At 38.4% G+C, this 24,497-nt stretch overlaps 1 protein-coding gene and 1 pseudogene across 4 annotated transcripts in view; both read right to left on the bottom strand.

Annotated features, from left to right (window-relative positions):
- The window catches only part of MGA (MAX dimerization protein MGA), a 174,815-nt gene that overhangs the window by 106,026 nt on the left and 44,292 nt on the right, over positions 1-24,497 (bottom strand). The gene's annotated exons all lie outside the window — the stretch shown is intronic.
- LOC112676079 (40S ribosomal protein S15a-like) lies at positions 23,385-24,331 on the bottom strand (annotated as a pseudogene).

Below are 24,497 nucleotides of genomic sequence, written 5' to 3'. Positions count from 1 at the left end.
GGAATAGAGAATGCATGGAAAACAAACGCAGTCTTGATCTAAGATTGCTCTATAAACACATAGGCCCTATTCCACTTAACGCACATTTTCCCTTTTCAAATATTTGAATGCCTTGTATGTGCTGAGGATAAGGGAAAGACTGGCACTTCTTGCACTGTTCAGATGTCTACACTAGAACTCTGAAAAGTTGGCACAACTTAACAGAATCCACCAACAAAACCTACTATATTCCTTATCCAATCTACTCAGATGCCATCTACTCAATTCCAGTATCTACTAGTGACCTACTTCTCTCAAATGGCTAAAATCTTTGGTCTTCATCATCTCAACTCTTTAGACAAAACTCACCAAACACACCCCAAAACCCCTGGATTATGGTCTTATTTACAGTATTCTTAAATCAACACAGTAAAAACCATTCATAGAAGAGCTACATACAGACTAGGTTACCAAAAAAGCTTTTTACAAAAAGTCCTACACTTGCAATAAACTTGTGTGCTAGGCAGCAGGAAAAAAAGAATCATGTTAGCTTATACACAACTCCATTTAGTACTGCCTACCATTTAGTACTGCAACTAAAACCAACTCCTATCTAGGGGCAAAGTATGACTAGCTCCAATATGTGAAACCTGGACTAAGGAATTAAAAAGCGGAAAAAGTCCTACCTTCACGGAGCCAATAATCAATGAAGAGCTCTAAAAGTTTCTTAACCAGCATAGTATTGTGATTAAAAGCATGTTTTAGAAAATGTCAAGAGAGGTAAGGATGAAAAAGAGGACAGAAATGTGACAGAATGCTATAAATGTTCATTAAGAAATACCATTCCCTCTTGCTGCCTCATATCTCAAGCCCACATAATCATGTTCCTTACCCTTTGCTAAGATCTTCCCAGATGACTCAAACCTAACTGCTATTCACTTACCCTTCATACATAAGTTTGTAACACTTTCTCAGGAAACTTTTCTTAACTACCAAGGAAGGATCAGATGAGGTTTCCTTGTAATATACTCTCATAGTACCCTGTATTTCTTTATAGCACCTGCCACAACTCTATTTTTAAAACTATGTATTAGTTAATGTCTTGCCCACTAGACTGTCAGCTCTAGTAGGCACTCTGTTCTAGTGCCTACCACAATGCCTAGAATACAGCAAACACAATCTGTTAAATAAATCAATATGGAAACCATAGGTCCCAGTTTTCCAGGCAAGTCCAAATATCAAATACTGATTTCCTAACAATTTGGGATTTGGAAAACAGGCTAAGTACACATTTAACCACACTCATGTTATACATACAAACGAGCATTCTGCTTTGATCAATGTTTTCCAAAGGGGGTACACTTTTAATTAGAAAAAACTAGTACCACTATCATCACAAATTATTTCTCCTTAGAGGAAAGGTAAATATTACTGATAGATACTAGAAAAGATAAGAATATTTGCCTAGGAAAGTCTAATTACTTTTTTTTTTAATTTATTTATGATAGTTACACAGAGAGAGAGAGAGAGAAAGAGAGAGGCAGAGACATAGGCAGAGGGAGAAGCAGGCTCCATGCACTGGGAGCCCGACGTGGGATCGATCCCAGGTCTCCAGGATCGCGCCCTGGGCCAAAAGTAGGCGCCAAACTGCTGCGCCACCCAGGGATCCCAGTCTAATTACTTATTGATTGCTTTTTGCCTGAAAGACTTTCAACTGAATATCACTTAGAAAATCAACAAAGGCAAACAGATTCTTTGCATTGTAAAGAAATATTATGATTCTATAATTTACCATCTGGTAATAAAAGCAACAAGTTGTAATGAAATCTGCCATCTGCGTATACTCATCTACAAGAAAAAATTAGTAAATATCTTCAGAATTAAAGGATACCTTAGTAACAGTGAATTTGTTTTACTAAAACCTAAAAGAAAAATGTCAAAAATCAGTAATGTAAATGAAGTTTAAAATGCTAGTTTCAGATGAATTACAAAATAAAAAAGAATAGGTCTAAAAGAAACAAACAATGAAAGTTGTCAATGTATTACTGAGCCCTTACAAGAAACATCTTATCTGGAAAAGCATAAAAAGAAAAACAAGAAATTTACATAACTAAGCCTAGAGCTACACAGAGATTAAAATGCCTGGGGGGGCGGGGGGGGGGGGGGGGACCGCATGAGAACCTACAATAACAGAAAGCAGAACTACTGGCCAAAGAAGAGAACTGGGAAACAGCAAGTAACCTTCAAGACTGGAATCAGGCAAAAAAATCAAGAAGCCTATGACAGACAAAGACACTGAGAAATTGCCCGCAAATGCATATGAAAGAAGTCATGCTTACTTTACATGAAGGACCATGATGCTTCATGGAAATGAGCTATGGTTAACAGAGCAGTTCCTAAACTACTGGACAGTACAGATCAGTAAAATTTCCCCTCAAAAAAGATTTAGTTGACCATCAGAAAGTGACCAAATTTTTAGATTATAAAGCATACTGCCTACTATTACCATTCTTTCTTAAAATAACGGATATTTTAGGGGCTCCTGGGTGGCTCAGGTGGTTAAGCATCCAACTCCTAATTTCAGCTCAGGTCATGATCTCGGGGTCCTGGTACTGAGCCCCACATCCGGCTCCCCGCTCAGCAGGGAGTCTGCTTGTCTCCATCTCCCTGTGCCTCCCCAACTGTGCTCACCTGGCTCACTCTCTCTCTCAAATAAATAAATAAATCTTTTTAAAGTAATAATAAATATGGATATTTTAAGACAAAATCTAGGGAGAACATAAAACGAGTAATAGTCTTTTATTTTGAATATTTAGATAGATGAAAAATTTACTACATTGTCCTTATTTCATGATATACTATTGAAAACTGCAGCAGGTATTTAGAAGTAACTGCTAGCCATATATAGCAAGGCTCTCTAGATAGCTAAGATTTGATTTCTGAGAAAAAATAACATACTAAAGGCACAGGATGGGGTATAAGTCACCTTGCCAAGAAATCAAGAGTCAGCCTATCCTCATCAATAGCAATAGAGGAGAAAAGAATGTTAGCCAATAGACTCCAACCAGACTACAGGAAGACCTCCCAATCCAGTCTAAAGGACAGCCACATGGTTATTAGCAAGCTACTTTTCAGTGTGTGATGGGAAGAGAGGGAGGAAGGTTTCTGAAAACAAGGTGATAGGTAGCTTTTGCACTGTAGCAAAATCCTAGAACCTTGATAGAACTACGCGAGAATAATGTAGTAAAACCAAGAACCAAGGTCAGAGTGAGTGAATCTCCTAACTAATCACTGCATACTTAAAAACTGTGGGACACATGGTGGCTCACTTTGGCAAAAGAACAGGCAGATCAAGCTACACTTAGATTAAGCTGGGCTTCAGGCATATTAGACAGAAGGAAAAATGGGGGGGGCACGGTTTTATCTGAAAATTAATGGGATTTTAAACATGACTTAAAAAGAAACCATAAAAGGATTTTATGACCTTTACCTTTACTAAATATGTTAGCCATGATCTAACCACTGGAGGGCAGGGAACACCTGTTAAAGGAGAAGAGAAAGCTATACTGAAATAGAGAATATAAAGATTACTCAGGCAACTTGAATGCAGTGTATTATCCAAATTACCCATCTACAGACCATAAATTAGAGAGACAGGGACAGTATTTTTCATCCCAATACTATTTCCACCCAACATTCTCTGGGTTATCTAAACGCAAAATAAATAAGGATACAATCAGTTCACTAAGTATTTGTTAAGCACCAACTAGGCACTGAACCAGGGTTAAAGGAACAAATAAAAGTTCCTTCATGAAGCTCAAATTCTAGATAAAGAGACTGGATGATCACATTGCAATACTTTGGTGGCAGTTTCAAAAAAGCCCTCTAGAAACACTGTAGAACATACACAACCTAGGTAATCTACAAAAATTACAAAGATGAGTGGACTTTTGAGCTGGTCATGAAGGAGAAATAAAATTAAAGAGAAAGAAATGGGGGCATTGCAGGTAGCCAGCATCTACATAGTATACGAAGAACTATAATAAATTATCCAGAATTTGGGGATAGATAGGGCTGCCTTTATAGAACAATGAAGTTATAAGTCAATGCAACAGGTAAGACTAGGACCATGTAGAGGTAACCCACCCTGTGAAATGGAATTGGACATTTAAGAACTATTTATCCAATCTACAACTCCATGATGCTCATTATATATATATATATATATATATAGAGAGAGAGAGAGAGAGAGAGAGAGAGAACAGAGAGGGAGAAGCAGGCTCCCTGCTGAGCAAAGAGCCCAACACGGGGCTCAATTCCAGGACCCCAAGACCACAATCCAAGCTGAAGGCAGACACTGAGCCACTCCAGGCACCCCTAAACATTTATTTTTTTATTCAAGTATAATTAACATACTAATGTTAGTGCTATATTAGTTTCAGGCATTCAATATAATGATTCAATGATTCTATATATTTCTCAATGCTCATCAAGATAACTATACTCTTAATCTCCTTTATCTATTTCACCCATCCCCCCCTCTAGCAACCACCAGTTTGTTCTCTATATTAAGTCTGTTTTTTGCCTTTTTTTGTTTGCTGGTTTTGTTTCTTAAATTCTAGATATGACTGAAATCATATGGTATTTGTCTTTCTCTGACTGACTTGTCTCACTCAACATTATACCCTCTAAGTCCATTCATGTTATGTAAAATACAAGATTTCATTCTTTTTTATAGCTGAGTAATATGCCATGGTGTATGTTTGTGTTTGTACACACATATATACACCAAATCTTTATCCATTGATCTACTGATGGGACACTTGATTTCTACTCTATACTGTCAAATATTTACCAGGGTATAAAAAAGAAAGCTATAGAATGACAAAGGAAGAACAAACTGTCACTAAACTATCAAATAAGGCTTATTGTTGGGACGCCTGGGTGGCTCGGCAGTTGAGCATCTGCCTTTGGCTCAGGGCGTGACCCCCAAGTCCTGGAATCGAGTCCCACATCGGGCTTTCTGCATGGAGCCTACTTCTCCCTCTGCCTATGTCTCTACCTCTCTGTCTCTTTCTCTCTCTCTCTCATGAATAAATAAAATCTTTTTTAAAAATCTGTTTAAAAAAACAAATAATATTGGCTCAGTAATAAAGGATGTCTAGAAGTTGACAAAGCAAAGAAAGCATTTTAAAGAGAACAATTTATACAAAGGCACACTATATAAAAGCACAGAGTATTCATTAATTCCTCAAGTCAAACATTTATCGAGCATTTACCACATACAGATCTTGGAACACAGATAAGACATTCCTACTCTCAAGAGTTTGCAATCAATTATCAGACAACCAATTTTCACATAACCTATAATCAATAATGAAGCAAAAACTAAAGAATCCTATTTGTAAGAATGGCTCTCTGCCCAGAGTACAAGGGAAGCACAAACAAAGGGCAGCTAAATCAGAGTAAGGAAGTCCAAAAAGAATTCCCAGAGAAAGCTAAGAATGAGTAGAAGTTAGTAAGGTATCAAAGAGCAGAGGCAGATGGGTACAGAAGAAAAGCATTTCGGAGAGAAAGCAACCTATGTAAAGACAGAGGAACGAAGAGAGGGAACACATTCAGGGAGCACAATTACTGTAATATGGCTACAATTAAAAATGCCCATGATCTGTGGAGGAACAAAGCTATACAGGACTAGAAAAGGCAAAGGGAGCCATATTATACAATACACCTAGCAATCAAGAGTTGAGAATTCATCTTGCAGAAAAAGAAGAGCCATCAAGGGACCATAAGAAGATCTATGACAAACTCATGTGTTTTAAGAAAATTACCTGTGGCCACTGCTTAAGTTGGTATGGACATGACCAAACTAGAAACCAATCAGGCTTCTCTCTGTATCCACATAGTTGCTCACATCAGAATCATAGTCATTCTTTTTTTTTAATATTTTTATTTATTAATTCATGAGAGACACAGAGAGAAAAGCAGAGACATAGACAGAGGGAGAGGTAGGCTCTCCACAGGGAGTCCAATGTGGGACTCGACCCCAGGCCCCGAGATCATGGCCTCAGCTGAAGGCAGCCACTCAACCTCTGAGCCACTCAGGCATCCCTAGAAACCTAGTTATTCTTGATACCTATCTCTTCCTCATCTGGTCCCTGAATCTAGTAAATCACCAAATATTCTTGTTGATTCTACATTCCTGACCTTCCTATGATACGCTGTCAAAACACCACATACCTGTCCTTACTACAACTTACCACAGATCTAATTTTCATATTTATTTGTATAATTCTTTCATTGTCTTCTCTCTCTCCCTCCCACCAACACTACAAACTAGACTACAAATTAGGAATTGTAACCTTTTTAAACTCTACACTGCACCCTAAGCACCTATTATAGTATCTGGCACTTAGAAGCACTCAATTTAAAACACTTTAAATCCAGGGATGCCTGGGTGGCTCAGTGGTTGAGCGGCTGCCTTCAGTTCAGGGCGGGGTCCCAGAGTCCCAGAATCAAGTTCTACACAGGGCTTCTCCCTCTGCCTATGTCTCTGCCTCTCTCTCTCCCTGTGTCTTTCATGAATAAATATTTTTTAAAAGCAATAAATAAAACACTTTAAATCCAAATGTTTCAAGGCATCTGGGTGGCTCAGTCAGTTAAGCTTCTGCTTTTGGCTCAGATCATGATCTCAGGGTCCTAGGATCTAGCCCCACGTTGGGTTCCTTGCTCAGCAGGGAGTCTGCTTCTCCATTTCCTTTTGCCCCTTCCCTGGCCCAAACCCCCTCCCCCTCATGCTCTCACTCAAATAAATAAATAAAATCTTAATTTAAAAAAAGACCAGGGGGGGATCCCGGGGTGGCTCAGCGGTTTAGCGCCACCTTCAGCCCAGGGTGTGATCCTGGAGACCGGGGATTGAGTCCCATGTTGGGCTCCCTGCGTGGAGCCTGCTTCTCCCTCTGCCTGTGTCTCTGCCATTCTCTCTCTGTGTCTCTCATGAATAAATAAAATCTTTAAAAAAAAAAAAAAAAAAAAAAACAGACCAGGGTACCTGGGTGGCTTGGTGGTTGAGCATCTGCTTTTGGCTCAGGTCATGATTCTGGGGTCCTCTGATCCAGTCCCACATCGGGCTCCCCACAGGAAACCTGCTTCTCCCTCTGCCTATGTCTCTGCCTCTGTGTGTGTCTCATGAGAAAATAAAATAAAAGAGACCACAGACCTCTCAGGAGTCCATGGAGGGGTTCTGAGTGGGAGGCATGAACACTCTAAAAAGGGTATGCAAAACTTGACGTATCTGTATACTTCTATGGGGAGAAAGATATAGCTCTAATCGGATTCTTAAAGGAATATGTAATCCCCTCCAAGCATCTGGGAACCACTGATCTGGGTGGAAACACCTCATAGGCATTTGGTGATAAAGATGTGAATTTTAGGTATACACAAAGTTTTGGGAAGTAACTGAAGCCAGAGATTAGGAAAAGTTTGTCCAAAAATGTATGGAGAGTAACAGATCTCAGAGGGTTAAGGTCCTGAGAAAATAGACATTTATGGAACAAGCAATAAAAGAAGAATGTAGGAAGAAAGAAGAGAAGATGTCACAGAGGTAAGAGAAAAATAGGTGAGCTTAGCATCACAGAAGCTAAGAAGGAAAGAATGTCTCAAAGAATAAGCAGTCAGTCAACGGGGCCTAATGACCAAGGAGTCAAAGGATGAAGAACAAAAAAATGTGTCCAAGGAACTACACATAGTGTTGTAAGTTTTTTTTTTTTTATTTTATTTATTTATTCATAGAGACACACACACACAGAGGCAGAGACACAGGCAGAGGGAGAAGCAGGGGATCCCTGGGTGGCGCAGCGGTTTGGCGCCTGCCTTTGGCCCAGGGCGCGATCCTGGAGACCCGGGATCGAATCCCACATCGGGCTCCCGGTGCATGGAGCCTGCTTCTCCCTCTGCCTATGTCTCTGCCTCTCTCTCTTTCTCTCTCTGAATATCATAAATAAATAAAAATTAAAAAAAAAAAAAAAAAAGAGGGAGAAGCAGGCTCCATGCAGGGAGCCTGACGTGGGACTCGATCCAGGGTCTCCAGGATCACGCCCTGGGCTGCAGGCGGTGCTAAACCGCTGCGCCACCAGGGCTGCCCAGTGTTGTAGGTTTAAAATATAAAGTAGAATAGTGCAGAGTGAGAGATACAGACTTCCACTTATGGAATAAATAAATGACCAGAATAAAAGGCATACCATAGGATATACATTCAGTGGGATTATAATAATATCCTATAGCTATAGGTGGTAGTAGCTACATTTGTGGTGAGCATAATGTAATATATAAATTTGTCCAAGCACTATATGCTGTATACCTGAAACTAATGTAACATTGTATGTCAACTATACTTCAATAAAAAATAAACAGCCCATGAACAAAGTAGAGTAGTACAATAGGACATTCAGATCACCAGGAAGTAAAGGTATATGAGGGTCTAGTGCTCTAGAGATACTCAAAGACTGGGAAATCACCGATGAATTTGGAAGAATTTTAAAAAGTGAAATTGGGGCCCCTGGCAGCTCAGTCAGTTAAACAGACATCTACCTTCAGCTCAGGTCATGATCCCAGGGTCCTGGGATGGAGACCCACATCAGGCTACCTGCTCTGAAGGGAGCCTGCTTCCTTCTCCCCTCTGCCACTACTCCTGCTTGTGTGCTTGCTTGCTTGCTCTCTCTCGCTCTCTCTCTAATAAATGAAATCTTTTTTAAAAAATAAATGAAGTTTTTCAGGGAGCTCATCTCATGGTGGGGCTCTAATCTGGAATCCATGAATGATCTTAGGGGAGGATGTCCTATGAAACTCCCAAAATTATGAGAATTTTGTGTAATGTATATATGGTAGCAATTTTCTAGAGTCCATTAAGTTTTATAAAATTTTCAAAGGGGTATGACCCCAAAGAAAGGTTAAGAACCACCAGAGCTAAAAGAAAAAAGAAGGGCGAGCAAGAAAGTAACTCTGGAGAATATCAACATATAAAAAAACCCTGAAGTTCATCAAATGAAATTAGCAAATCTAAAGAACTAAAAGTATATGGGAAGAGAGGCAGTCTGCATGGAACTCAGAAAATTAATTAATTAATTAATTAAATTTGGTATTATACATACTATGTAAGTATTTCTCAAACGTTTTTGTGATTCAAAGTGAAAAAATACATTGCTAACTAATGTACACACACAGATTCCAAAAGTAATTTTCCAGTACCCTGGAATGATCACAATACTTATTTGCTAATATATTGATCAGTAGGAATAAGGGAGAAAAGATTGGAGCTTATGAAAAGTAGGTTATTAAGGTCTTGGACTTTTGTTTCTGCTTTGTTGGTTGTTCTGCAATGTCTCTGACATTTAGACATTTATCTTTAACTTAATTTAACTTAAATCTTTTTTTTAAGATTTTATCTATTCATGAAAGACACACAGAGAGAGAGAGAGAGGCAGAGACACAGGCAGAGGGAGAAGCAGGCTCCATGCAGGGAGCCCGACACAGGACTCTATCCCAGATCTCCAGGATCAGGCCCTGGGCCGAAGGCAGGCGCTAAACCGCTGAGCCACCCAGGGATTCCCTTAACTTAAATCTTTAACTTAATTTCAGTAATTTTATATATATATATATATATATATATATATATATATATATATAATTATATATATAAAATATATATATATAAAGTTGTATATAACTTTATAAATAAAAAAGTTTATATATATACTTTATATGAAGGTATATGTATATATAAAGGTTTTATATATATAAAAGTTTATATATAAAAGTTTATATAGATACATATATATGAACTTTCATTTATATGAAAGTTATATTTTTTTTTCTTAAGATTTTATTTATCCATTTACTTGAGAGAAAAAGTACACAAGCTAGGGGAAGAGCAGAGGGAGAGGGACAAGCTGACTCTGCTGAATGTAGAGCCCTACATGGAGCTCAGTCCCACAACCCTGAGATCATGACCTGAAATCAAGAGCCCAACACTTAACCAACTGAGCCACCAGGCACCCTTATTTTTTTTTAATATTTTATTTTTAAGTAATCTCTACACCCAATGTTCAAGAGTCCCATCTTCTGACTAAACCAGCCAGGTGCCCCAGTTTCATCATCTTTAAAATGGAAATCATTAGAGCAGCCTGGGTGGCTCAGACAGTTAAGCATCCATTTTTTTTTTTTCTTTTTTTTTTTTTGTGAGAGAGAGAGCCTGAGCGAAAGGACAAGCAGCGTGAGGGTAGAGGGAGGAGCAAGACTCTTCATTGAGCAGGGAGCCTGATGTGGGGCTAGATCTCAGGACTCCAGGATCATGACCTGAGCCAAAGGCAGACACTTAACCAACTGAGCCACTCAGGAGCCCCAAGCACCCGACTCTTCATTTCGGTTCATCTCAGGGTCACAAGTTCAAGCCCTGAAGTGAGCTTCACACTGGTTGTGGAGCCTACCTAGTTAAGAAAGCGGAGGGAGGGAGGGAGGGAGGTAAAGAGTAAAGAATGGGATCCCTAAAAAAAAAAAAAAAATGGGATCCCTGAGTGGCTCAGCGGTTTAGCGCCTGCCCTTGGCTCAGGGCATGATCCTGGAGTCCCGGGATCGAGTCCCACATCAGGCTCCCTCCATGGAGCCTGCTTTTCCCTCTGCCTGTGTCTCTGCCTCTCTTTCTCTCTCTCTCTCATGAATATATTAAAAAAAAAAAAAAACCTTAAAAAAAGAGTAAAGAAAAGAAAGAGAAAGAAGAAAGAGAACTCCTACTTCAAAGAGCTGTTAAGAGAATTAAATGTGAAATACAAATATAAAAAAGAGAGCAAGGTACATGTGCCACACAGAATATTCATTCCATAACCATTAGCCATGGTTTAATTCCTTTTTCTCTTTATTCTTTTTTTTAGTAATTTTTATACCCAATGCAGGGCTCAAATTCACAACCTCGAGATCAAGAGTCGCATGCTCTATTGACTGAGCCAGCCAAGCACTCTAATAACTGTTAGCCATTGTTTAATTCCTTTTTTTTTAACCAATGTTTAGTTCTTAACAAATTAACTTATAACTTTTAAAATACTGCTTATGTATTATATTTCTAAAACTACATAAAATAAAACGTTTAAAAAGGTCAGTCTCAAAAAATATTTTGCACTTTTAGAAAACTTAGCACATTTAAGAGTTAACATTCTTCAAAAATCACCACTCTAAGTTAATGTACAGAGCAATTTTTGTCCTTTACTTGTATCATATGATGTACATCTGAATATTTTTCTACATTTAAATATATTCTCATATATTTTCTATATATGTAACAATTTATAGTAAATGTAAAAGAACCCTAAATTTATGTCTTTTATATTCATTCTGAAAATTAGGGTTGTTTTTTCCATTCTCCTACTTAAATTTAAAATGTCTTTTGGTCTTTCAATGACTGTGAAGCTGGAAAAATTCTGGCCAGGCTGAGGACATAGGATCTCATTGTCCTCCTCCCTTTGACCTTTCCCTGAAGCCCCTCAATAAAATTGTTTAATCCCCACCCACCCCCAAAAATGTCTTTTAACATCCAAGTGGCTAACAGACACATGAAAAGATGTTCAACATCACTCGATATCAGGGAAATGCAAATCAAAACAAGATGGGGCACCTGGGTGGCTCAGCAGGATAAGCGTCCTGCCTTTAGTGCAGGTCATGATCTCCAGGTTCTCGTCTTGCCTTTAGTGCAGGTCATGATCTCCAGGTTCTCGGATCCAGCCCCATGTGGGCTCCCTGCTCAGTGGGAAATCTGCTTCTACCTCTACTTCTGCCCCTCCTTACACTCTGCATGCGCTCACACTCTCTCCCCTCCCCCAAATAAATTAATAAAATCTTTTTTAAAAACTACAATGAGGGGATCCCAGGGTGGCGCAGCGGTTTAGCGCCTGTCTTTGGCCCAGGGCATGATCCAGGAGACCCGGGATCGAATCCCACATCAGGCTCCCGGTGCATGGAGCCTGCTTCTCCCTCTGCCTATGTCTCTGCCTCTCTCTCTGTCTCTCTCTCTCTTTCTCTCTGTGTGACTATCATAAATAAATAAAAAAATTTTTTTAAAAACTACAATGAGATATCACCTCAAATCTATCAGAATGGCTAAAATCAAAAACACAAGAAACAAGTATTTAAGACAATGTGGAAAAAAAGGAACCCTCTTGCATTGTTGGTGGGAATACAAATTGGTGCAGCCACTATGGAAAACAGTATAGAGGTTCCTCAAAAAACTTAAAATAGAACTACCCTATGATCTAGTAATCACACTACTGGGTATTTACCCAAAGAATACAAAAACACTAATTCAAAGGAACACTTGCACCCCTGCTTACAGCAGCATTATTTTTTTTTAATTTTTTTTTTATTTTTATTTTATGATAGTCACAGAGAGAGAGAGAGAGAGGCAGAGACACAGGCAGAGGGAGAAGCAGGCTCCATGCACCGGGAGCCCGATGTGGGATTCGATCCCGGGTCTCCAGGATCGCGCCCTGGGCCAAAGGCAGGCGCCAAACCGCTGCGCCACCCAGGGATCCCTACAGCAGCATTATTGACAACAGACTATGAGAGCAGCCCAAAAGTCTGTTAACTGATGAATGGATAAAGATGATGTGGTAGAAAAAAAAAAAAAATGATGTGGTAGGCTCAGTCGATTAAGTATCTGGTTCTTTTTTTTTTTTTCTTTAAGATTTTATTTATTTATTCATGATAGACACAGAGAGAGAGGCAGAAACACAGAGGGAGAAGCAGGCTCCATGCAGGGAGCCTGACACGGGACTCGATCCTAGGCCTCTAGGATCACACCCTGGGCTGAAGGTGGCGCCAAACCGCTGAGCCACCCGAGCTACACCCAAGCATCTGGCTCTTGATCTCAACTCAGGTCTGAATTCAGGGTCATGAGTTCAAGCCTCTTAAAAATAAATAAATACATAAAAATCACTTACACTTACACAGCTAACTTCATCAAAACATAAACTTTCTGGGCACCTGCATGGCTCAGTTATGCGGCCGACTCTTGATTTTTGGCTCAGGTCATGATCTCAGGGTCCTGGAATCAGGCCCCACATCCCGCTCTGAGTGAGTTTGCTTAAGGAATCTCCCTCTCTCTCCCTCCGCCCCCCTCCCCTGCTTGCATGCGTGTGCGAATTCTTGCTCTAAAATAAATAAATCTTAAAAAAAAAAACATAAACTTATATTTGTATTGATTCTTATCTGAGGCGTTAATTTAATCTAATGCACCTCTGACCATTAAGCTATAATAGCCTGTCTATCAAAAATCCATTTTGGGGGGCACCTGGGTGGCTCAGTTGGTTAAGCATCTGCCTTCAGCTCAGGTCATGATCTCAGGGTCATGAGATTGAGCCCAGAGTTCAGCTCCCTGTTCAGTGGAGAGTCGCTTCTCCCTCTCCTTGTGCTCCTTCCCCTGCTCATGTAATGTGTGTGCATGAGCTTGTGTGTGCGTGCATTCTCTCTCAAATAAATAAATCTTAAAAAACTCATTTTTTTAAATTAACAGTAAAGAATGAACAATCACCACCACGGACATACACATAATAAGAAGAAACAGAAGATTATGTGGTTTTTTACTCAATCCTAATAAAGGATTATGGACCATATCTACAGTAAAAGTATATACCTAGCTTTCCTGAATCATCCCTAGGGCTAAATTCCATCTACTCATAATTTCATACCATTCTGTCCAAGTTTCTACAACCTCACAATTTGTTAAGACTGTGGAAACAAAAAGTTAGAGCAGCCCCGGTGGCACAGCGGTTGAGCGCCTGCCTTCGGCTCAGGGCGTGATCCTGGAGTACTGGGATCAAGTCCCACATCCGGCTCCCTGCATGGAGCCTGTTTCTGCCTCTGCCTGTGTCTTTGCCTCTCTCTCTCTGTGTCTCTATGAATGAATGAATGAATGAATGAATGAATGAATGAATGAATAAATAAATAAATAGAAATTCTTTTAAAAAAAAGAAACAAAAAGTTATAAAAATAAAAACTTTATTTCCTATTCTATGCAAAATCAGCCAAAATTAAAATTACAAATCAAAGATAGAAGCACATTCAATGGGAACCCTGGGTGGCTCAGTGGTTTGGCCCCTGTCTTTGGCCCAGGGTATGGTCCTGGAGTCCCGGGATCAAGTCCTGCATTGGGCTCCCTGAATGGAGCCTGCTTCTCCTTCTGCCTGTGTCTCTGCCTCCCTCTCTCTCTGTCTCTCTCAGATAAATAAATAAATAAATAAATAAATAAATAAATAAATAAATAAATAAAATCTTAAAAAAAAAGAAAAGTACATTCCTTTTTTTTTAACTTATTCTAGATTTACTAGTAGGTCAAAAATCTTAAACACATTTTTCTTACAGAAAAAGAAAATTCATATTCAAGTAATATTTTCACATAAAAACCTAAGATTAGAAACTCCGAAGTATAAGAGCTCTTCAGGCAATGCATAAAAAACACAAAATTGTACAAGTCTTTCCTTAAATAAGAAAAAAAAAAATCACATAAATTTTGAATCGTTTTCTTTCTCTTCTAAGATGATATCAATCCTGACACAAACCAGTCCAAATAGTATGATTTTAAGGGTTGTCAAAATGTCAAGAATGATTTTTCTCACAGACCTACCTCCATCAGCATGATTTTCCTTCCATCTATTTTATGGTTTTTTGTTTTTTTTTTTATTCATTTATTCATGAGAGACACAGAGACAGAGAGGCAGAGACATAGGCAGAGGCAGAAACAGGCTCCATGCAGGGAGCCGGATGTGGGACTTGATCCCAGTACTCCAGGATCACGCCCTGAGCCGAAGGCAGGCGCTCAACCGCTGAGCCACCCAGGCATCTCCATCTGACTATTTTGGATTAAGGTAGAAGTTCGCAAACTATTACAACCCATACAGGCCAACTAGGGCCTGTTTTTCTTCAGTCTATAAGCTAAGAATGGTTTTTAGATTTTTAAATGGATATGGTTGGGAAAAAAAAAATCAAAAGAGAAATGTTTTAGGGATCCCTGGGTGGCGCAGCGGTTTGGTGCCTGCCTTTGGCACAGGGCGCAATCCTGGAGACCCGGGATCGAATCCCACGTCAGGCTCCCGGTGCATGGAGCCTGCTTCTCCCTCTGCCTATGTCTCTGCCTCTCTCTCTCTCTCTGTGTGTGTGACTATCATAAATAAATGAAAATTTAAAAATAAAATCAGTTTTAAAAAAAAGAGTAATGTTTTATAATAATAATTTCATGAACCCATATATAATTTAAGTGTCCGTAAAGAAAGTTTTATTAAAACACTGCCACATTTATTTATGTATTGTCTATGACTGCTTTTACAATGGCAGACTTCAGTATTTACAAGACCATATATGGCACTCTGATGGTTTTACATTGCTGCTCAGAACACTAGAAGTAACCGTGATGCATTATATAACTTGACAGCTTTTTGAACACTATACTTACTGCCATACATTTTATTTTTTATTACCAGAGCATATCTTTCAAGTCAAAACAAGAAAAAAAGATAAAAAGTGGGCTTCAAATACACTTTTAGGGGGATCCCTGGATGGCTCAGCGGTTTAGTGCCTGCCTTCGGCCCAGGGTGTGGTCCTGGAGTCCAGGATCGAGTCCCACATCGGGCTTCCTGCATGGAGCCTGCTTCTCCCTCTGCCTGTATCTCTGCCTCTCTCTCTCTCTCTGTGTGTGTCTCTGCCTCTCTCTCTCTGTGTCTCTCATGAATAAATAAATAAAAATCTTAAAAATATATATATATACTTTTAAACACATTATAGATAATTTCATTATCAAATTAGATGATAAAGCATTATGTTTATCATGCACTGACACTACAGCTGTGCTGAGAAAACAATATACATCAGCATTACCAGACTATTCATCACAGTATTTTCATTTCACAGGAACACACAGTCAGAAAAATTAGAAAATTTAAACAGTAGATCTCATCACAGCTGAATTTCTTCACAAAAGTAAAAATGAGTATGCAATCAAAATAAGCTTCTGAGCAGCTCATTTGTTAGCCAAACAAAGGAAGCATTTTATCAACAGTGAGTTAATTAAATCATGTTTATAGAAGCCAAAAAAATGCATCAGAAAAATAAAATCTATTTAAGATTATAAGCCTTTTGGCAAGAACAGTCGTTCAAAGAGTTGATAAAACAAAAAAAATTATTTTGCTTATCAATTAAGAGAAGGGAGCCTGGAGGGCTCAGTCAACAGAGCATTCAAATCTTGATCTATAAATAAATAAATAAATAAATAAATAAACAAACAAACAAACAAACAAATAAATATTTTGATCTCAGTATCATGAGTTCAAGCCCCAAACTGGTATAATCAATCACACAATATCAAGGCAAACGATTGAGTGTTTCCTTGACTCTTGATGAACTGACTGGAGTTAACAATACTTCTCAGTTATTACCATTTATTGGAGAAGTTAATACAAGCTTTAAGTATCTAAGTAATTACAATCAGCCTAAATAAATAATCTACATGGAACAACAGGCAAGATTTTCAAAAATCCTGGGAAAATACTAATTCAGGGCAACCTGAAGTGGAATCTGTTAAGATGCGTTACAACTGATAGTGGTAAAAATACATGTGGGCAGAAAAAAGTCTTAACTGAACAAATTTACAAAGCTCATGAAAATGTTTAAAGTCTATGGTTAAAAAAAAAAAAAAGCCTATGGTCATTCATTGCAACATTTATCAGAAAACAGTCTGCAGAAAATCTCTATCATGTGTTATTCAACCAGCAGTGTCAACAGTTAACTTTGAAGAAAAAAAAAAACTTAACCTTGCTCTCATGGACTTAACTATCCTTGATTCCATGAATTTTTGTCAAAAATAGAAGATGTGGGCAGCCCCAGTGGCCCAGCGGTTTAGCGTCGCCTTCAGCCGGGGGGTGTGATCCTGGAGACCTGGGATCCAGTCCCCGGTCAGGCTCCCTGCATGGAGCCTGCTTCTCCCTCTGCCTGGTGTGTGTGTGTGTGTGTGTGTGTGTGTGTGTGTGTGTGTGATGAATAAATAAATCTTTAAAAAAAAAAAAAAAAGAAATAGAAGATGTATATCCTGATTTGCCTTTCCATCAAGAAGTTGACAGGTTTAGCAGTGGTAAAGTTTTACTGCAATTTTTCTAGCTGAAATTTTTCTGAATGAGAAGAACCACCCTTAACCACTATTACTGAACACTAAAATAGCTTTGGAGGGATTCCTGGGTGGCGCAGCAGTTTGGCGCCTGCCTTTGGCCCAGGGCGCGATCCTGGAGACCCGGGATCGAATCCCACGTCGGGCTCCTGGTGCATGGAGCCTGCTTCTCCCTCTGCCTGTGTCTCTGTCTCTCTCTCTCTCTCTCTCTGTGTGACTATCATTCATAAATAAATAAAAAAAATAAAATAAAATAAAATAAAATAAAATAGCTTTGGAAATTTAACTTTTCCTATAGACTGGATAATGTTTCTCAATGAAATCAACCTAAAATCAAAAGGCAAAGTGGTTACGTGGAAAAAAAAAAGTGATTATGTGGAAAACTTATACTGCAACTAAGTCCTTTGAATGAAAATAAACATGGTTTGAATCCAAGTAATGTCAAGCTACATACACACGCATTGTCAAGAGTTAGGACAATAAAAAAAAAAAAAAGGGACAATATGCAAGATGTTCCTTCCCACACCTCACATCTATTAGGATGATTATCATCAAAAAGACAAAAGATAATAAATGCTAGCAAGAATGCAGAGAAAAGGGAACGCTGTGCACTACTCACAGAACTATAAATTGGCATAGCCACTATGGAAAACAATATGGAGGTTCCTCAACAAACCGAAAACAACTACCATAGCATTTCCACTTCTGAATATATTATCCAAAGGAAAGAAATCACTGTATGGATGAGATACCTGCACTCCCATGTTCACTGCAGCATGATTTCTCATGGCCAAGACATGGAAGCAATCTAAGTATTCATCGACAAATGAATAAAGAAAATGTGATATATATTTGTGTACACACACACACACAAACACACACATATGTAATGAAAAACTATTCAGCCATAAAAATGAAGAAATCCTGCCATTTGCAACAACATGGATGGACCTTGGGGACATTACACTAAATGAAAAAGGCAAATACTGTATCTTACTTATATGCTGAATCTTTAAAAAAAAAAGAGAGAGACCAGATTTGATGTTACCAGGGGCAAGAGAGTTGCCAGGGTAGAGGAACAGGGTGCAAGTGGTCAAAACATACAAACTTCAAGTTGTAAGATGAATGAGTGCTGGGGAATGTCATGTATAACTATAGTTTAAAAAAATAAATAAAAATTAAAAATTAAAAAAAAGTTAACTATAGTTAACACTGATACATGGTATATTTGAAAGTTGCTCAGAAACTCAATCCTAAAAGTTATCATAAGTAAAAAAAAATACTTTTCCCCATTTTGCTTTTTTTGTATCTATATGAGATGGTAAATATAACAACCATTGTAATCACTTCACAATATATGTATGTCATTACACTCCACACCTTAAATAGTGCTTCTTATATATTTTATATCTATTTTATTTTTATTTCTTAATTTTTATTTATTTATGATAGTCACAGAGAGAGAGAGAGAGAGAGAGAGGCAGAGACACAGGCAGAGGGACAAGCAGGCTCCATGCACTGGGAGCCCAACGTGGGACTCGATCCTGGGTCTCCAGGATCGCGCCCTGGGCCAAAGGCAGGCGCTAAACCGCTGCGCCACCCAGGGATCCCTATATCTATTTTATATCTCAATAAATTGAAATTGGAAAAAAAGTAAAAATGATGTCCATTCCTATACAAATTCATAACAGATCTACATTCCAAGTTCAAACTATAGTTTCACCAATGATTTTCAGACCTCATTACAATTGAAAATCTATTTACCTATGCCTGTGCAGCTAAAGATTTCCACTTAGCCTTAAATTGAAGTGGGTAATATGTAATTCATATTAAAAGAGAAGTATCAAGAAGAAAAATCTGGCAATTCTCTAAACACCTTCCAAACAATGTACATGCTCAATTAGAAGCATGCCTGTGAACTGTTATCAATATTTGGCAGTAACTTTCTGTGTAAAAGACATTTTCAAAGATGAAATACAGGGGGACCTGGGTGGCTCAGTCAGTTAAGTGTCCAACTCTTAATTTCAGCTCAGGTCACATGATCTCAGAGTTGTAAGATCAAGCCCAGCATCCAGTTCCACCAGCATGGAGCAAGGTTAAGATTCTCTCTCCCCCTCTCTAAAAGAAAAAAGAAAAAAAGAAAAAAAGAAAAAAAAAGAAACACAAAACTTCAAACAGATCAATGATAACAGATGAATATTTCCAACCCCTTTTGGTGCTATGAAACACTGATTCTGAACCTCAATTAAATAAAATGTTACCCCCAAAAATTAATTAATTTTAAAAATGTTACCCTCCTCAAAAAAGAAATCCATTTTCCTCATCAGTGGGGATTACCCCCACCCCCCAAAAAAGACTATTATTACAGTTTAAATTTCATTAATAAAAAAAAATTGTGGAAATTTGTTTTTTCTCATTACAGATGTACCTACATAATACCCTATTTTCCTCTTGTCCCACAAAACCTAAAATATTTACTATTTTAGGTTTCTAGGTCCTCTACAAAAAAGGTTTGCTAACCCTTAAGTTAAAGCATTATCTCTACTTGATAGCTATACAACCTTGACATCAATTAACTTCTCTAAGTCTTTGTTTTCATATTTATAAAATGAGGGTTGAATAAAATCTCTATGGTACTTTCCAACCTTAATATTCCATAACTAATAGTATCTTCTATCTTCTATATTAATTTCATATAATAGTATTTTTTTAATTATTTATTTATTTATTTATTTATGATAGTCACACAGAGAGAGAGAGAGGCAGAGACATAGGCAGAGGGAGAAGCAGGCTCCATGCACCGGGAGCCCGATGTAGGATTTGATCCCGGGTCTCCAGGATCGCGCCCTGGGCCAAAGGCAGGCGCCAAACCGCTGCGCCACCCAGGGATCCTGTAATTTCATATAATAGTATTTTGAATGGGAGCTTATACCAGTTTATAAAGTATGAAGAAATGTCCTACTGCTTAAAGTATAAAGAAATATTTTATTAAATCACAGAACACCAACAAGTGATTCTGAGACAATCGGCTACATAATATGAAAGTGGACCCCAATTTCATACCATATGCAAAAATTAATCCAAAACAGATCTACAAGAAAAAAAAACAAAACAAAACAAAAACAGATCATAAAGGAGGATGATCATGATCTAGAAATTGCAGTAGAAAGGCAAGTGAATACTAGTCACTCCTGGTTCTGTGGAATTATGGACTGGAGTAGAGAGAGCTGTGAGAACATCTTCATGGAGAGCCAGGTTTACATTAAGGTAAATAAGTAGATGCAGTATCGTTCAAAAAGATTGAGGAAGCCTAGGATTTGGTAATGGGAGAATGATTATTTTCTTGGGCATAATGGAAAAGATTTGGACATGTGACATTATGGGAGAAATCAGGGTTGAGGACATTTAGACAAGGAAATTAGATCATGGTGGGGATATAATTGCCTTGAATGCTGGAAGTTTTTGATTGGGCTCTATTGTCTGAACTTTGATACAGGTTATTTTGGTACAGAAACTGGTTTAAATTATGTGACTTCATTTCATAGCGGTGGTAAAGTCTTTTATAGAGTTAATAGCAAGGGCAACAAAGACCATATTCAGGTGAGAAACTGATGTCCTAAGCAAAGTTCAAGTGTTGCTTGTTAGAGAAGGGCTCTCAGGAGGAATGTGGTCAAGGACTGGTTGTGTCCAAGGACCCCTGTGATGTTTGTACGAGGGTTATAAACCTATGCCGGGGTGGGGGATGTGGTGACAAGGATTATTTTAGAATAGAGTGGTTATAAGTTTAAAATTGAATGGCTTGTGTATGTAAACTAGAAGCAAATGGAAATTTTGTTTTAGGATGGTGGGACATAGGTTAATTTTTTATTTTAAAATGTGCTAGAACTTTTGTAAAAAAAGTTAAGGAGAAATGAGAACTATGGATTTTTGGAGAGCTTTTATATGAATTAGGAATTTTGTTTTATTTTTTTATTTTTATTTTTATTTTTTTATGAATTAGGAATTTTGGTTGCAAGTGACAGAAAATCCAACCCAAATTGCCTAAAAAAGAGAATACTTTGTCTTATGTTACTGAAAAGTCTAGGGAAAGCACTGGCTTCACCAATGGCTTTTGTAGTTTAGGTGATGTTACCAGGACCTAGTCTTCTCCTTTCTCTGAACTCAAATCTGCCCTTCACTGTGTGTTAATTTATTTGATTTTTAGGTTTCATATGGCAGCAAGGCGACTGAAATACCAGCTCCAGTTGCTGCCTTTACAGTTCAAGTGTAGTAGAAAGAACTTCTCTTCATCTAGCAACTCATACAAAAGTCCCATGCTTAACTGTCAATGACAGGGTCCATGTGTCCATGTGTTACAGTCTGGGGAATGTGATGCTGTGATTTATTTGTATTAAGTTACTAGTGCTTACAGGTTTGGATCACTGTCTCTCCTGTTTGGACCCCTTTATGTACAGAGGAATAGTCATGTATGTCTGGATTTTCCTTTACGTGTAGATTGCTTCTGTATCAGAGTATCTGAGATTTTGTCCATTTAGTATTTCTACAACGAATGCAGTGAGTACTGAGCTTTGTGAAAGGCACAATTTGAGGTACTTTTGCCAATTCTAAGATGAATAAACCTAGTCTTTGTTTTCAAGGTGACTGCTTAGTAGGGTTATTGGTATGGGTTTGCTTTTTTCCATCACAGGTAATAAAGAGATATTTGGATTTCTTTAAGAAGTGGTCGTTCATTACACAGATCTACATGGTAAAAGAGAGCCTGGAATGCCTTAATAATCCAAGATGAGCAGTGTGGATCCATTCCACAGAAACTGGAATGTTGTATGGGAACTGTAGGGATCCACTGAAGCTATAGAGAATATGTTTTCTTCTAGCCTTTTCAGCATGTGAATTTGTTATTCTTCCTTTGCATTAGGGGTTCTTTCTTTATTTATTTTAAGGAGACAGTGAGAAGGAAAGGGAGAGAGAGGATATTCAGCAGAATCCCCACTGAGCAAGGAGCCTGAAGCAGGGCTTGATCCCATGACCCTGAGATCATGACCTGAACAGAAATCTAAGAGACTGACACTTAAATGACTGAGCCACCCAGGTGTTCCTTCCCCTCAATAATTCTTTCAATCATTTTCTCAATTCAAGCCCCCCGATCACCCTTGTCCAGGCCCTTCATTAGCAACCAACAATCCTGCTTCTGATCTTACAAAGATATACAAACTACCAGGAATGCCCTCCCTCTACCCTTATTCCCCTACCTATAACCTTATCTGTAGTCAGACATCTCCTTACCTATTTTTATTTCAGTCCCATAAAATGAGGCATTCCTCCTCCTGTATAAAGCCAATCCATCTGCTGTCTCTATCACTGACCCACATCATGACTCCCACCTGCTTCCTGCCTCATTCAACATCTTGCTCTATCAGACACACCACATCCTGAATCTGCAACTATTTGAATCTGCAACCTCTCCTTCCCTATTAGTACCTTTCCTTCAGCACATACACAAGTTTTAATGTTTAAAGAAAGTCCTTCCTGACTCCCATCCAGCCTTCTCAGCAAACCTTCTCATGGGGAAAGGAAAAAGAGAAAAAGGAGAATGAATAGTTATTCATTCTCCTTTTTCTTTTTCCTTTCCCCATTTCCTATTCTCTTCTTCCTTCCCCTCCAACTCTCCCTCTCTTACCCCCTCTCACTACCGTGCTCCCTTCCCCACTCCCTCTCCCCTCCTCTATCCTCTTCTGGTCCTTCTCCTTTATCACCTGTCAGTTTACTCTTCTACCAACTGTAAGGAGTTTACCTTAACTCCCGACTGATACTACTTTTAGGGTCACCATGACTTTTTTTTTTTAAGATTTTATTTATTTATTCATGAGACACAGAGAGAGAGAGAGAGAGAGAGAGAGAGGCAGAGACACAGGCAGAGGGAGAAGCAGGCTCCATGCAGGGAGCCCAACGTGGGACCAGATCCAGGCACTCTAGGATCATGTCCTGAGCCGAAGCACTCACTCAACCGCTGAGCCACCCAAGCTTGCATCCCGGGTCACCATGACTTCTTAATCACCTAGTCAAATTAATATTTTTGTCTTTATTTTTCTATACCAATGTACTGTATTTGGCACTGTTACTGTTTCCCTCTTAATATTCTCTACTCACTAGCATATTGGGTAACATATAGTAGGCACTCATATATTTGAATAAATTAACAGGGGTACAAAATGAAATAGTATCATGCGCTTTTGTCAGGGAATGAATAAGAATCAATATCCCATGAAATGTTCATGGTAATTAACTACACTATCAAGGGCCAAATCAGACTAAGCAGCATGTATCAGTAGAACAATTAATTCAATTATATGGTTTTCTCAAGTCATCTTCAGCACCCAGAAATCATAAACAGAAATTCAAGACTGATGCTAAACAAAGGCAAAGGAATGGAAATGCTAACAAAATCTAGAGTGCTAAGAAAAATCACAGTACAAAAAAAAAAGCACACAATACAAATTTTTTTTATTAAATAACATGTGACAGACTCCCTACATATAAATACTCTATGTCATAAGGATCATAAGGATACAGATAAAGCAGAAAAGAGCTGATGCACCAAATCAATCAGATGTATAAAAACTTGAAGTTTAGTTTTCTCAAAAGTTTGTGGGGTTTTTTCCCATTGAGGCATTTCATCTGCACGTGTGTATTACAACCCTAGAAAGAATCCCAGGATTTTCCCTCCTGTATGTTTTCATTTTGCTTCTTCATGGTCCGTGATACCAGCTGAGGTTGTCAGTACAATGAAACCAAACGGGAGCAGATTATTCTGCCATTTTTCTAGATCTTTGAGTTGTACATTAAATCTGGGGCTGATCACTCCACACTTGTTTAACCTGCCTATGAGGGTCACAACAATTTCCCCAGCTCTGTGATCATCAATCATTTCAAATTCACCAGTGTAACCATGCTTCATCATCACCATTAGAAGCAATGACTTTGGAGCATGGCCTAAAAGGAACCTGGTGTTTGCCTTTCTCTTCAGCATTTTTAATGCTCTTGAGTCCATCTGCTAGGACATTCATGTGCACCATTACAGCCACACAGAAATATGGCAGAAAAGAGCTAAGCATATTAATCTGAGGCACCAAATCCTTAAAAGAGTTCACAAAAACTTCGTTTTTTTTTATGTTTTTTCAAATATTTTCAGAAAAGAACAAGCAGAAGACACACAAGAATGTAGAATTCCTGCAGTCTCATGCCAAATTCGAACTACTGAAAAATTCACTTTACTTTGTTTCTAGATAGATTTCTTCCCACACATTTTCCCCTAATTATTCCCATC

This window comes from Canis lupus, chromosome 30 (genome assembly GCF_003254725.2).
Source record: "Canis lupus dingo isolate Sandy chromosome 30, ASM325472v2, whole genome shotgun sequence".
Taxonomy (NCBI): Eukaryota; Metazoa; Chordata; class Mammalia; order Carnivora; family Canidae; genus Canis; species Canis lupus.
This window is presented reverse-complemented; position numbering and strand designations above follow the sequence as displayed.